Source organism: Balaenoptera physalus (assembly GCF_965194825.1).
Source record: "Balaenoptera physalus genome assembly, chromosome: 3".
NCBI classification, from domain to species: domain Eukaryota; kingdom Metazoa; phylum Chordata; class Mammalia; order Artiodactyla; family Balaenopteridae; genus Balaenoptera; species Balaenoptera physalus.
Genome location: NC_138890.1, coordinates 17975835 through 17991962, shown reverse-complemented (window position 1 = coordinate 17991962; position 16128 = coordinate 17975835). Strand labels below are relative to the sequence as shown.

The window sequence follows — 16128 nt, the reverse complement described above, 5'->3', positions numbered from 1 at the left end:
GCCAGGGGTCTTCTCAGGGGACCCCTTCCTCATTTCTAATAACCCCACACTCCACAGCTTCTGCCCCGTGCACTCTTTCTTCTATGGGAGGGAACCTGGTGTCTCAGAGCTCCTCAATGTGCTTCAAGCCCCACTGCAGGAATCCCCTCCTCTGAGGACCAGTTTCAGGGTTCCAACAGCCTCCCATCTCCCCCTGCACACTGTGGGTGACTGGGTCACCTCATCTTGAGGCCAATATTGGCCAACATTCTGGTGACCACGGGATCCTCAGGCCCAGCATCAGGCTTGGCCTTTCTATCCTCTGGCGCCTTGGTGTTTGGTCCCTGGTGGGCAGACTTGTCCCTGGAGGTAGCTGGATGGCCACCCACCAGTGCCTGCCTGCTGCCCCAGGCCCTCTTCCCACCTTCCCACCTCCTACTTCCGAAGCAGCAGAACAAAGGGCTTCTCCCTCCAGCCCAAACTCCGGGCCTGATTCTCATTGGTTCAGATGAAATCACACTCCCACTGCTCAGCCAAGCACTTGCTAGGGGGCTGGCTTATGCAGATGAGCCTAAGCCTAGCCCAGGAGGATTCAGCCCAGGGAAGACACGCAGACCCAGCAGCGTCCAGTGAGGCCCAGGAGAGGACTCCAGCACATGTGCCCCAGAGACAGGCCTAGAAAGGCACCCAAACCACCTGAGCCTGAGGTTCCTACACCGCAGGTCTTAAATTCTGCTTTATTTTAGAAGTCCTGGCAGAGCTTCTTTTTTTTTCTTTTTTTTTTTTTAATTCAGGTGTTCCCACCTAAGCCCTGGGCTCTTTTTTTTTTTTTTTTTTTTTTTGATGTTTGCTGTGGGTTTGTCATATATGGCCTTTATTATGTTGAGGTAGGTTCCCTCTATGCCCACTTTCTGGAGAGTTTTTATCATAAATGGGTGTTGAATTTTGTCAAAAGCTTTTTCTGCATCTATTGAGATGATCATATGGTTTTTATTCTTCAGTTTGTTAATATGGTGTATCACATTGATTGATTTGCGTATATTGAAGAATCCTTGCATCCCTGGGATAAATCCCACTTGATCGTGGTGTATGATCCTTTTAATGTGTTGTTGGATTCTGTTTGCTAGTATTTTGTTGAGGATTTTTGCATCTATATTCATCAGTGATATTGGTCTGTAATTTTCTTTTTTTGTAGTGTCTTTGTCTGGTTTTGGTATCAGGGTGATGGTGGCCTCATAGAATGAGTTTGGGAGTGTTCCTTCCTCTGCAATTTTTTGGAAGAGTTTGAGAAGGATGGGTGTTAGCTCTTCTCTAAATGTTTGATAGAATTCACCTGTGAAGCCATCTGGTCCTGGACTTTTGTTTGTTGGAAGATTTTTAATCACAGTTTCAATTTCATTACTTGTGATTGGTCTGTTCATATTTTCTGTTTCTTCCTGATTCAGTCTTGGAAGGTTATACCTTTCTAAGAATTTGTCCATTTCTTCCAGGTTGTCCATTTTATTGGCATAAAGTTGCTTGTAGTAGTCTCTTAGGATGCTTTGTATTTCTGCGGTGTCTGTTGTAACTTCTCCTTTTTCATTTCTGATTTTATTGATTTGAGTCCTCTCCCTCTTTTTCTTGATGAGTCTGGCTAACGGTTTATCAATTTTGTTTATCTTCTCAAAGAACCAACTTTTAGTTTTATTGATCTTTGCTATTGTTTTCTTTGTTTCTATCTCATTTATTTCTGCTCTGATCTTTATGATTTCTTTCCTTCTGCTAACTTTGGGTTTTGTTTGTTCTTCTTTCTCTAGTTTCTTTAGGTGTAAGGTTAGATTGTTTACTTGAGATTTTTCTTGTTTCTTTAGGTAGGCTTGTATAGCTATAAACTTCCCTCTTAGAACCGCTTTTGCTGCATCCCATAGGTTTTGGGTCGTCGTGTTTTCATTGTCATTTGTCTCTAGGTATTTTTTGATTTCCTCTTTGATTTCTTCAGTGATCTCTTGGTTATTTAGTAACGTATTGTTTAGCCTCCATGTGTTTGTCTTTTTTACGTTTTTTTCCCTGTAATTCATTTCTAATCTCATAGCGTTGTGGTCAGAAAAGATGCTTGATATGATTTCAATTTTCTTAAATTTACTGAGGCTTGATTTGTGACCCAAGATGTGATCTATCCTGGAGAATGTTCCGTGCGCACTTGAGAAGAACGTGTAATCTGCTGTTTTTGGATGGAATGTCCTATATATATCAATTAAATCTATCTGGTCTATTGTGTCATTTAAAGCTTCTGTTTCCTTATTTATTTTCATTTTGGAAGATCTGTCCATTGGTGTAAGTGAGGTGTTAAAGTCCCCCACTATTATTGTGTTACTGTCGATTTCCTCTTTTAGAGCTGTTAGCAGTTGCCTTATGTATTGAGGTGCTCCTATGTTGGGTGCATATATATTTATAATTGTTATATCTTCTTCTTGGATTGATCCCTGGATCATTATGTAGTGTCCTTCCTTGTCTCTTGTAACATTCTTTATTTTAAAGTCTATTTTATCTGATATGAGTATAGCTACTCCAGCTTTCTTTTGATTTCCATTTGCATGGAATATCTTTTTCCATCCCCTAACTTTCAGTCTGTATGTGTCCCTAGGTCTAAAGTGGGTCTCTTGTAGACAGCATATATATGGGTCCTGTTTTTGTATCCATTCAGCCAGTCTATGTCTTTTGGTTGGGGCGTTTAATCCATTCACGTTTAAGGTAATTATCGATATGTATGTTCCTATGACCATTTTCTTAATTGTTATGGGTTTGTTTTTGTAGGTCCTTTTCTTCTCTTGTGTTTCCCACTTAGAGAAGTTCCTTTAGCATTTGTTGTAGAGCTGGTTTGGTGGTGCTGAATTCTCTTAGCTTTTGCTTGTCTGTAAAGCTTTTGATTTCTCCATCAAATCTAAATGAGATCCTTGCCGGGTAGAGTAATCTTGGTTGTAGGTTCTTCCCTTTCATCACTTTAAGTATATCATGCCACTCCCTTCTGGCTTGCAGAGTTTCTGCTGAGAAATCAGCTGTTAACCTTATGGGAGTTCCCTTGTATGTTATTTGTCGTTTTTCCCTTGCTGCTTTCAATAATTTTTCTTTGTCTTTAATTTTTGCCACTTTGATTACTATGTGTCTCGGCGTGTTTCTCCTTGGGTTTATTCTGTATGGGACTCTCTGCGCTTCCTGGACTTGGGTGGCTATCTCCTTTCCCATGTTAGGGAAGTTTTCGACTATAATCTCTTCAAATATTTTCTCTGATCCTTTCTCTCTCTCTTCTCCTTCTGGGACCCCTATAATGCGAATGTTGTTGCGTTTAATGTTGTCCCAGAGGTCTCTTAGGCTGTCTTCATTTCTTTTCATTCTTTTTTCTTTAGTCTGTTCCGCAGCAGTGAATTCCACCATTCTGTCTTCCAGGTCACTTATCCGTTCTTCTGCCTCAGTTATTCTGCTATTGATTCCTTCTAGTGTAGTTTTCATTTCAGTTATTGTATTGGTCATCTCTGTTTGTTTGTTCTTTAATTCTTCTAGGTCTTTGTTAATCATTTCTTGCATCTTCTCAATCTTTGCCTCCATTCTTATTCCGAGGTCCTGGATCATCTTCACTATCATTATTCTGAATTCTTTCTCTGGAAGGTTGCCTATCTCCACTTCATTTAGTTGTTTTTCTGGGGTTTTTTCTTGTTCCTTCATCTGGTATATAGCCCTCTGCCTTTTCATCTTCTCTATCTGTCTGTAACTGTGGTTTTTGGTCCGCAGGCTGCAGGATTGTAGTTTTTCTTGCTTCTGCTCTCTGCCCTCTGGTGGTTGAGGCTATCTAAGAGGCTTGATGGGAGGCTCTGGTGGTGGGTAGAGCTCTTTTTTTTTTTTTTTTTTAAGTATTTGTTTATTTATTTATTTATGTCTGTGTTGGGTCTTCGTTTCTGTGTGAGGGCTTTCTCTAGTTGTGGCAAGCGGGGGCCACTCTTCATCACGGTGCGTGGGCCTCTCACCATCGCGGCCTCTCTTGTTGTGGAGCACAGGCTCCAGACGCGCAGGCTCAGCAATTGTGGCTCACGGGCCCAGCCGCTCCGCGGCACATGGGATCTTCCCAGACCAGGGCTCAAACCCGTGTCCCCTGCATTGGCAGGCAGATTCTCAACCACTGCGCCACCAGGGAAGCCCCAGAGCTTCTTAAAGATATGGATTTCCAGGTCCACCCTGAAGATTTTGATTTGGGATAAGGACTGAGAATTGTTTTGTTTGGTTCTTTATTTGTAAAATTATGGTAAAATTCACATAACTTAAAATTCATCACTTTAACCACTTTCAGTGGCTTTTAGTACATTCATAATGTTGTGCAACCATCACCACTATCTAGTTTCCAAAACTTTTCATCACGCCAAAAAGAGACTTCATTAAGCAGTGACTCCCCATTTCTCTCCTCTCTCCAGCTCCTGGCAACCACTAATCTGCTTTCTCTGTCTATGGGTTTGCTTATTTTGGAATTTCATATAAGTGGAATGATATAATATGTGCCTTTTGTGTCTGGCCTTTTTCACTTAGCGTAATAACGTCAAGGTTCATCTGTGTGGTAGCAGATATCAGTGCTTCATTCCTTTTTATGGCCAAATAACCTTCCACTGTATGGATATACCACATTTGTTTATCGTTTGATGGACATTTGGGTCTTTTTCACCTCTTGGTATTTGTGAATAGTGCTGCTAATGAACATTCACGAGTATGTTTCTGTTAGAAGACGTGGGAAACGGTATTTTTAAGAGGTGCCCCAGGTGATTTAACTGTGCCCCTAGACTTAATGAACTGTCAGAAGTTGGAAATAAAATGTTGTTAGTAATACTCCAGGGACTTAGTAATGCCAGAACTGACCTCGTAGCCCTGCTCCCCACAGGAGCTCGAGGGAGGGAACGGGGCCCCAAAACATTTGCCATAACCCCAGTGGGGAGCCCAGTAAGTGCTAAACTGGAGAATGAGACTAGCTCAGCATGGCCTCCTTCCCCAGCCTGCGCCTCCAAGTCCAGCCCTGGGTGGAGAGAAAGAGTGGGAGCAGCCCCTGCACAGTGTGCTTGCCCAGGGGTGTGTGTGGCTGGCCTTCACCCACAGGACCACTGACCACTGCAAAATGTGGGCCAAAGAGTGCCTGACCGCCAGCTGATTGGCCCGCTTCTCCTGGGCGGGAGGTGGGAGTGGGCGTGGGCTCTGGTGAGGAAGGTGGGCAGATGTGGCCAAAGTACCCTTTCTCACAGAAAGCACTGACTCGGTGACGACCTTTCACTCTTTTTGGTGGTAGGACCCTTAGTTCATTTAGCCCAGTAAAAACCCCATCATTTTATATATTAAAAATCAGTCTTGTGCTGATTGAGGGGGTGGAGCTGGGGCTTAGCTCAGCCTGCCCTCGTTCACAAGGAGCGTGGGTAGAAAGTTGACCTAGGTGAGGGATTCCTGGTGTGTGTGTGGAGTGGGGCTGGAGGGGCAAAGGGAGAGAGGAGGAGGGGAAGGGCACCTCCCGGGGGCCTATCAGAATCCTCTGCCTCTATGAGTTACTTATTGCAATGTAATCTTATATTTGGAAAGCAATCATCCTTTGTCTCTCCCTTTCCTGCAAGAACAGCCACAGGGCCCAGGAGAGAGGAGAGGCAGGAGGGAACAGGGGGAAAGTCTAGGCAGGTTGGAGAAATAGCAGGTCATCTCAGGGACCAGGGCTTTGCCAAGCTCAGCTGTCCCTTTCCGTCCCTCTCTGCCCCCGTTGCAAGACCCCTGGCAGGGGGTCACACGGCACTCAGGCTCTGCCTGGGGTCCTCATGTCCACAGTGGGTCATCCCAAGCGCATTCTCCCCTCTTGGCCTCCATCACTGGATTATCTCCCTGCTTACTCACAGTTTCCCACCATTTCCCAGAGACGGAACAATGTATCTATATTCCATCCGCAGAGATGACCTGGAGAGAAGGAACAAGACTACAGATGAGCCACCTCCACTGCCTGCCCCTCAGTTTGATGGCTTTTTCATTGTCTGCCTGGGTTCCCACAATGGGGTGGGAAGGGTGCAGAGTGCATGTGTTGGTGAGATCAAGTGGCGAGGATGGGCGGTGAGGAATGGGGGCCAGTGGGCACACAGCTTTCTCATGGAATCAGGAGTTTTGGGCAGGCGTGTTTGGCTGAGAGGGGAGAGGTGAGCTTGTTGATCTTGGACATGGACGTGGGCAGTGGACCTGAGGATTAGGCTGATTAGTCACCTCAGCTTCACATTCATCCATCCATCCATGTGTCAGGCTCCCTCTGCCTCCATCAGACCTCGCTGTCTGTGGGGGTCGGCCACGAATGTGACGAGGCAGCCATGACATGGTGGTGAGGAACGGGATGGGGAGGGGCCTGTCGGGAGCTCAGAGAGGCTTCCTGGTCAGTGACCCCAGCCAAATCCCGAAGGGTGTAGAGAAGTGGGACCAGTGATCCAGGCGGGGGGACCTCATTGGGTCGGAGCGCGGTGAGGATGGCTGGGGAGGGTGGATGAGAGGAGCATGATGTTTTAAAGTATGATGTATTAGTAGAAAAGTTGAGGTACATTAGGGCCAACAGATCAAGACAATTGCCATTGAAAAGATAGTTTGTTCCTCACAGATCCCAAAGGGAGGGGCCACACCACACCGTGGCAGGGGGGCGAGGGGGGGCGGTCGGGCACACAGGGAAGCATCAGGATCAGTTGGAGAGCAGAGGGCGGCAGGAGCTGCGGTTTCTGCAGAAAGGAACGGCAAGGCAAGGCGAGCAGGCTTAGGATTGGCCGGTGTGAATAATTCCAGTGGGCTCTGGGGCATAGGGGTTGGACCTAGTTGTCTGGCACCTGACTGGCCCTGGAGTGATTAGGCTGGAGGATGGTGGCCTGGAATTTAGGAGCCCTGATGAAGGAGGTGGCTCTGTGTGCTCTGGATTGATTGGTTTGAAAATTACACTAGTGGATGAGTTGTTTACTGTTTCTAGGAACTGGCTAACCCTGGGAGGGACAGTCCCCCCAGGGTCAGCAAGGCCCAGAAGTCAAAGCATCAGAATCCAGAAAACAAAAGACCTGATTAACACACATGGCTCCCCAGGAGACTGGGTGATGGTGGGAGAGAGGGAAGGACTGATTGAGCTGATGATAGCTGTTCCTAAGCCTGCTTCATGACCTGCCCTGTCCAGGGTGCTGGGGACATGGCTCAGATCTGCTCTCAGACAGGTGCGCCCTGTGGCCACACAGTGTATGCCCTGGATACCCTGGAGGCAGGGTCAGGCCAAGCACAGAGGGTCCCCCCAGGTGCCTCTACCCTGCAGGCCGGGCTTGTGGGCTCACCTTGCCCTCCTTGCCTGAGCCAGGGTCAGGGTCACAGGCGGGGTGCAGATCCAGCTGGGTCCGGATGGCTCCTGCGTCAGTGTGTCTTGGCAGGAAGGAGTCCTTCATGTGTCTCACATTCACCTGCAGTATCTTGGGGAAGCAACACCCACCCTAAGTTTTCATGAATTCAGAAGGACTGTTTCAGAAACGTGTGCCACAGTGCTTATCCAGAGTGCAGAGGCCCTGTGATGCCCCATCTTTTGCTGCATAGTCGAGAACTGGCAGGCAGGCCTAGCAACAGGGTCAGCCCACGGTCTGGGCATGGGAGTTTAAGCCCTGGGTCCCTCCCTCCCTCCTCATTGTGTGACCTTGAGCCATCCTTTACCCCTCGGGTGCGTCACCTAAGTGTCCAACTCAGTTATCCTCACAGACCAGGCTCCTGGCACATGGTACCAGCTTGGGACATGCTGGCGGGTGGAGAACGGAAACCCAGGATCACAGTGGTTCAGAAATGCTAAATGTGCACTTCCTGAAAAGAACAGTCTGCCTTTCAGGCTTTCAGACCAACCTGGCAGTGTTCCCAGCCCTGCTTAGGTGCACCAGCGCTCTCCGTGGTACTTATCCTGAGAGGCAGCCCTGGTCAGGATTGTCCGTGGGTACGTGTGGGCTCTGAATTCACTCATGACATGTGACTTTGAGCTTTTAAATGTTTAAACCTCTCTATTGGATGAAATAGTTGTAGGCATTTAAACATACGTTTACAAAGCATTTTAATAATATTAAACATGTTTCTTTTATAATAACACTGAAGCATCAGAGTATAAAATTGTTCATTTGGGATAACTGCAGTCTTTTAAATGCTCATAGTCATCCAGGAGGAAATAAACCAAATATTAGAGGGACAGCTTCTGAGTGGTGGAATTTAGGGTGATTTTCCTGTCTTTCTGCTTTGCCTTGTTTTCATATTTTCTACAGTGCGTGTGTGTTGCCTCTGTGCATTTGGTTGGACCCAAGTCTGTGGAGGAGGTGATCCATCACACCATGGGCCTGTGGAGTGTCCTGAGTTGTCCCATGCCCAGCTCCTCATTTACAAACTGGGGATCAATTTGTTCAGTGGGGACAGGGGGACAACTATGTGGCCTCCTCCATCCTCCCGGCCCTTGGTTCCCATGCCCACCAGTGATTTAGAGGCTGGGCCCCGTCACAACCTTCAGAGGTGCCAGGACCCTTCCCATCCTCTTTGTCTTAGTCAACAGGGGCTGCTATAACAAAAAGCCAGAGACTAGGGTGGCTTAAACAACAGGCACTTATCCCTTACAGTTCTGGAGGCTGGAAATCCGAGATCAGGGTGTCGCCATGGTCGGATTCTGGTGAGGGTTGCAGACTGCCATCCTCTCTCCCTGTCCTCACATTTTGGAGAGGGAAATCATCTCTCCCTTGTCTTCTTTTAAAGGCACTAATCTCATTCATGAGGGCTCCACCCTAATCACCTCCCAAAGGTGCTACATTCTAATACCATCACGTTGGGGTTAGGCTTCAACATGTGAATTTTGGGGCACACAAATATTCAGTCCACAGCATTCCCCTGCCTGGGCCCTCCTCCTTTCCTGCCAGCCCTCCCCTTGCTCCACCAGCTGAGGGGGACACTAATAAGTATTTCTGTGGGTCTTTCCCTTCCCTGGTTGAGTGAGGGGAGCTCTGAGGTGGGAGATGAGGTAACTGTGGCCCGGGAAAGATGTGGACAGCATCACTGGTGACCTGGAGCCAGGCCTGCCAGACCCCAGGTAGCTCATGACCGTGCTTGTTGACTATGTGCCCGGGTGCCCAACCTGGTGGTGGTGGAGCCCTTGATCACTTGCCCAGAGCCCAGGAAGGAGAATCCAGGGAGTGGCAGCCTCTGCAGAGCCTCCTGTGGGCTCAGACTGGTGCAAAGGCAGGCCTGGGAGTGCTTCAGCTGGTTGGGAGGAGTGAGAGGCCTGTGTAAGGAAGAAGAGGCAAGGTGGGCTCCCAAGCAGAGATGTGCACAAATCTAGGGAGACAAGAGCCGAGAACCAGGAGGGATACATGGGAGCAACGTGGGCATGGAGACAGGAGCTTGGCTGCCCTGGAAATGGGCTCTGAGACAGAGGGCTGATGGCAAGGTGTTTCCTGAGGAGCATGGTCAGGATTAACACCTGCAGAGAGAGAGAGTCATTGAACAGTGGTGTGGTCACAACGTGGGTTCAGCCTACCCTGCCCGGAGCTCCGGGCTGGCCGTTCAGATTTGTCCCCCACCTTGACCTCTGGCCATGGCTGTCCCTAGGAAAAGGGCATGACTCCAGGCTAGGCAGCTGTCTTTGGCTGAGGGCATTTCCTATAAAGGGACTCAACTGTCAGCCACGAGCAACAAGCAGCTCTCCACAGCTGGGGGAGTGAGCGTCTCTGTTCTTCCGGGGGGTCCCTGCATTACTTCAGGGGTGGGGAAGGAAGTGGAGCTACGGGCTTCTTTCGCAGAGGAGCTCACAAAAACAGTGTGGTCTGTTCAGAGAGCAGTCAGCGCTCCGGTGCCTGGTGTGACATGGGAGATGGAGCAGTGTTGGTGTGTAGGAGCCAGGCCACAGGGCTAGTCTAAATCCTGCAGCAGTGGGGAACCCCAGAAGGTTTTGAGAAGGGAGCAGAGATGGGTTTACCGTGAAGCTGACAATATATAAGCTTTGGGGCCCCAAACTTGCATAAGCCCCTTCCAGGGCCCTGGGACAGGCCTCACAATGTGTTCACATGGTCATATATTTGCACTGACCATAATCAATTAGGATCACTCCTCCTTCCCCTCTGATACACTTCTCCTGTTGACATTAGAGGGGCCGTGGGTGCTTTGTGGCTTTGGCTAAGGAGAAATTGGATTTGGGGTATATTTATTGGTTTTTTTACATGGTTTTTAGTACCTTACGTGTACGGTTAGGTTGTTGTTTCTATCCAGGTGTAAGAATAGCTTCTAGAAATACTCTTACTGCCTCTGTGCCAACTCACCCAGGGTTGTTGCAGAATCTGTGCTATGTTCACTACAGTCTCCTCAATTGATTGGAGAAAAGGGGCCTCACATATACTAGAGGTTGTGATTACTTTTATCTTTGCAATAGTTTGTTTTCTTTTGGGGTTTGTCTTGTAGATGGGGCACTAACACAGATCCAACTTGGATACTTCTTTGGAAATGCTAAGTTTAATAAGATGGTTTGCTTATTTAAAAACTGTCCAGACCTCCAAACATACACATTACAAAACACAAGGGGCACTAAAAATAATTTTCAAAGTCCAGGAGAGAAACCTGAATGCAGATGGGATGCAAAAAGTTTATTCAAAATGTTGATAAAGCTGTTACTAGTTTAACTGCAATTTTGAAAGTTGTTTCAGAATGCTTCAATAAAGGGAGAAACGACAGACTTCTGATTTAGATATATGTATAAAGATACCTTCTTTTACCATTTTCAAATTTATTTATTAAAGAAAATTCAGATAAAAATCAGTGGAAAATAAATAAAAGTTTAAAATGAGTAAAGAAATCAGTAGCAATAAATCTGACTTCAAAAATTTAATTATAATGAAAAAAGGTTTCAGATCAAACTAAAGCAGTCATTCATGAGGAGGAAGAGATAAATATCAAAGAGAAATAAGTAACAGGCTCTTGAAACGTTTGACAATGCAGTTAATGAAGAGGAGGGAATCAGATGAACACGTTGGAAAAGCATTTAAACTTCTTTCTGATTTTGACATGAAATGTTGACAACATCAAAGGCAATGTAAAGCTCAAAATATTGCCCCTACGATAAGAATGTTGACAGCAACAGTTACTGAGTTGTTAATTCAAAAAGCATTTTAAATCAGGCTCTGACAAAGAAAACCTGAAATACCCTGAATCCATATCCGGAAGCACACTGGATAGCAAATTTGATCATCTACATGTTCACATAACATCACCAATAACGTCTCTAAATTACTGAAAATTAAAAAATATTTCGCTCAACCTTCTACAGCAGGCTAGAGCACACATACCAACTCCACCTGCCACCTGTTTTATTTTCCCCTAACAGTTTCATTAAGACGTGACTCACATTTAAATTCACCCATTTAAAATGTACAATTCAATGGTTTTCAGTATATTCACAGAGTTGTACAACCATCACAACAATCAAATTTTAGAACATTTTTGTCACTCCAAAGAGAAGCCCCGTAACCATTAGTAGTCATGGTTCATGACTCCGATTCATCCCCCCTCCCCCTTAATCCTCGGCAATCACTAATCTACTTTCTGTCTCCTTAGATTTGCCTCTTCCGAACATTTCATACAAATGGAATTGTACAATGTGCATCCTTCTGTGACTGGCTTCATTCAGTTAGCGTAATGTTTTCAAGGTTCATCCAGGTTGTATTATGTGTCAGTACTTTATTCCTTTTCGTTGCTCTATAATAATCCATTGTATACATATACTGTTTTTTATTTATCCATTTATTAGTTGATGGACATTTGAGCTGCTACCTCTCTTCAGCTATTATGAGAAATGCCGCTATGAACATTCGTGTACAAGTTAGTGCATGGATGTATCATTTTTCTTGAATATGTGTCTAGGAGTGGAATTGTTGGCTCTTATAGTAACTCTATTTTTAACATTTTGAGAAACTGCCAAACTCGTTCCCAAAGCAGCTGTACCTTTTTACATTCCTACTAACAATTTCTCCACATCCTCACCAAAACTTATTACCTGTGTTTTTATTATAACCATCCCAGTGGATGTGAAGTGTTATCTCATTGTGGTTTTGAGCACCTTTTCATGGGCTTAATGGCAACTTGTATATATCTTTTTTGGATAAATGTCTATTCATTAACCTTTGCTTATTTTTTAATTGAGGTATCTTTTTATTATCAAGTTATAATCATTCTTTATACATTCTGGGTACAAATCCCTTATCAGACTGCTCAGATATATGGTTTGCAAATATTTTCTCCCATTATGTGGGTTGTCTTTTCACTTTCGTGATCGTATCATTTGATGTACAAAAGCTTTTAACTTTGGTGAAGTCCAATTTAGATATTCTTTCTTTTGTCACTTGTGTTTTGGTGTTGTAACTAAGAAACCATTGCCATTAGGTCAAGAAGATGTATTCCTGCTCTTACATTTGGATCTATGATCCATTTTCAGTTAATATTTGTGTAAGATGTGAGGAAGGAGTCCAGCGTTATTCTTTTGCATGTGAATATCCAGTTGTCTCAGCACCATTTGTTGAAGAGGCTATTCTTTTTCCATTGAATCACTTGGTACCTTTGTTAAAAATCAGTTGATCATATGTAAAGATTCTTTTAGGGACTCTGCATTCTGTTCCATGAATAATTTTGTCTGTCCTTATGGCAGGGCCACACTGTCTTGATTATTGTAGTTTTGTGGTAAGCTTTGAAATAGGGAAGTCTGAGTCCTTCCACTTTGTTGTTTTTAAAGATTGTTTTGGCTATTTCTGATCCTTTGACATTTGATATGAATTTTAGGAGCTGTTTCTCAATTTCTGCAGAATTCCAGCGTAAGTGTTGCATTGAATCTACAGATCAATATGGGGAGTACAGGCATCCCTCGTTTTATTGGACTTTGCTTTACTGTGCTTTGCAGACATTACTTTTTTTTTTTTTTTTTACAAATTGAAAGTTTGTGGCAGCCCTGCATTATCAGTTGATGGTTAGCATTTTTTAGTGATAAAATATTTTAAATTAAGATATTACATTGTTTTTTTAAGACATAATGGCACACTTAATAGACTACAGTATAGTGTAAACATAACTTTTACATACAATGGGAAACCAAAAAAATTCATGTGACCCTCCTTATTTTGATATTTGCTTAATTGTGGTGGTCTGGAACCGAACCAGCAGTATCTATGAGGTATGACTCTGCTGCCATATTAAACTCTGATCCATGAACATGGGATGTCTTTCCATTTACTTAGATCTTTGGTTTCTTTCAACAATGTTTTGTAGTTTTCAGTGTACTAGTTTTGCATTTTTTTCTTCAATTTATTCCTAAGGTTTTTTTCTTTTACTTTCTTTCTTTTTTTTTTTGATGCTATTGTAAATAGAATTGTTTTCTTTTTTTAACTCAAAATACTTTTAATTTCTTAGTTGAATTACAATGTTGTGTTACTGCTGTACTGCAAAGTGACTCAGTTATACAAATATATATATATATATATATATATATATATATTCTTTTTCTTACTCTTTTCCATTATGGTTTATCACAGGATATTGAATATAGCTCCCTGTGCTATACAGTAGGACCTTGTTGTTTATCCATTCTATATATACCAGTTAGCATCTGCTAATCCCAAACTGTTAATCTTATTGGGCTTCCAGTGAGTCATTTTTCTTTTGCTTCTTTTGACATTTTACCTTTGTCTTTCTATATTTGACTATATTGTGTCTGGGTGTGGATTTCTTTGCATTTACCTTACTTGGTTAAATTTCTTGGATGTGTATGTTAATGTTTTTAATCAAGTTTTGGAAGTTTTCAGCCATTATTTCTTTGAATATTTTCTACTCCTTTCTCTGTGTCCTCTCCTTCTGGCACTTTTACTGTGCACATTTCAGTGAACTTATGGTCTTCCATGTTTCTCAGAGGCTCTGTTAATTTTTCTTTATTTTTTTCCCCCTCTTCTCTTCAGATTGCATAATTTCTATTGATCTATATTCAAGTTCATGGAGTCTTCTGTCAACTCAAATCTACTACTAAGCCCTCTAGTGAATTTTTCATTTGCTTTTGTACTTTTAAACTACAGAATTTCTTTTTCTTTTTGTTTGTGTTTTTTTCATTTCTATCTCTTTCCTGATGCCATTTGGTGAGGCATTGTTCTTTAGACATGGTTTCCTTTTGTTCTTTGAACGTATTTATAATAGCTATTTTGAAATTTTTGTCTGCTAATTCTAACATTTGGGCCTCCTCAAAGGCAGCTTCTGTTGCCTGCTTACTTTCCTGTGTATAGATTTCACTTTCTTGTTTCTTTTCACGTCTCAGGAATTTTTGTTGAAACTGGACATTTTAGATGATATGTTGAAGAAACTGGATATTGATTCCCCTAGACCTTGTTGTGCTGTTGTTTGCTTGTTTACCTGTTTATTTCTTTAGTGACTTGGATGCACTGTTTCAATAAATTTTATTTGCCCCGCAGCATGCAGCTGCTGATATTGCCCCTCAGAGATCACAGCCTTGGGCATATGCATAGTCACCCGGGCCACACAGCTTCCCACCTCCACCCCCAGAACAGTGGGGTTAGCCAGGTTCTCTTTGTCTCTTTCTTTGATCTTCCAGCTAAACTTCTGGCTGTTCTGCCTCTATTGGTATCACACCCAATTAGCTTTCACTAGCTGCTAGCTGATGGTGTATTGTTTTTGATACAGTTGCCCTGGGGTACAACTTGTCTACAGCCTGACCCAATTAGATTCTGGACCCTTCACAGAGGCAGGGTGTTACCAACATTTGAGGCTTGCTCAGACTCCAGGAGGGCTCTTAGCTGTCTTTTCCCTGGTTACTCTTCTAGTTGGTTTACCATTTTACTTGTTGCTTACTAGTATTGTGGAGCTACTGGCCTCCTCTTAGTTGCTCACTACCAAGATTTCTATTGTTTTTGACAATGCCCTTAGGCATGAACTTCCTCATGCTCTGTTCCAAATAAAGTTAGTCCTCTTAGGGTGAGCTATGGAGCTCTCAGTTTTGCCTCTCCCTCTGGGAAGACTACTGCACCACTGCGCTGGAGCTAGGAGCAGGGTGGTCCACTTCCACAGTGACACTCCTGGTCTACGAATAGGTCACTGGATAGAGATAGTAGCTTCTAGTCTTCTTGGCTTTTCCCTTTCAGCATGGAACCTCTGCCCTACAAGCAAGCCAGAGAAGGGGCTGCTGGAGTACTGTATTCTTGGTTTGCCATACCTGGGGTAGAGCCTCCAGTCTGGGAGTGAGGACTAGGTGGGCAAAGGGAGTTCCCTGACTGGAACAGATTTTCTGCAACACAGAGTTGGGAGGTATGGGAGATGCCAGTGGCCTGCCTTTCCCAGGGTGAAACGATAGCCCTAGACTGGGAGCTGAGGAGACAAAGACCTCTGTCTTTTAGGCAGTAAAGCCTCCATCACTCTGAGATGGGGAAGGAATGGGAGAGGGTTGTGGCTCAAGTGTATAGACTTTCACTATTCTTACCAAGATTTAGTAAGTTTTCTCCATTTGTTGTATTGACCTTAGGACAATTTCCAGATACTTTATTTTTTTTTAATTGAAGTATAGTTGATTTACAATATTGTGTTAGTTTCAGGTATACAGCAAAGTGATTCAGTTATATATATTCTTTTTCAGATTCTTTTCCATTATAGGTTATTACAAGATATTGAATATAGTTCCCTATGCTATACAGTCAGTCATTTTTGTCCAGATAATTTAAATGGTTTGTTTAGAAAATAATTTTCACCAGTTAAATAGCTGTTTTACTGAGGAGAGAGTTCACCAAGTTTCTTACAGCTCCATTCTAGAAGTTTCCATTTGCTGCTTTTGTAAACAAAGTTTTATTGGAATTCAGCCATTCCATTCATTTATATGTTGTCTGTAGCCACTTTCATGCTCTAATGGCAGAGTTGAATAGTTGAAATAGAGAGCATGTAGCCTGCAAAGACTAAAACAGTTACTGTCTGGCCCTTACAGAAAAAGCTTGCTGAGGAATGACTGCATTATATTTCTATTCTCCCTATGGAATACAGTCCTACAAAATTATTGTCATATGAAGAGGGCATGAAAGAGTATACAGTTAGAACTGCAGGAAATGTTGTGTCCATCAATCA

General features: G+C 43.7%; 1 protein-coding gene across 2 annotated transcripts in view; it reads left to right on the top strand.

The window, feature by feature from the left end:
* ADAMTS2 (ADAM metallopeptidase with thrombospondin type 1 motif 2) overlaps positions 1 to 16128 on the top strand; it is a 233432-nt gene that overhangs the window by 187559 nt on the left and 29745 nt on the right. The gene's annotated exons all lie outside the window — the stretch shown is intronic.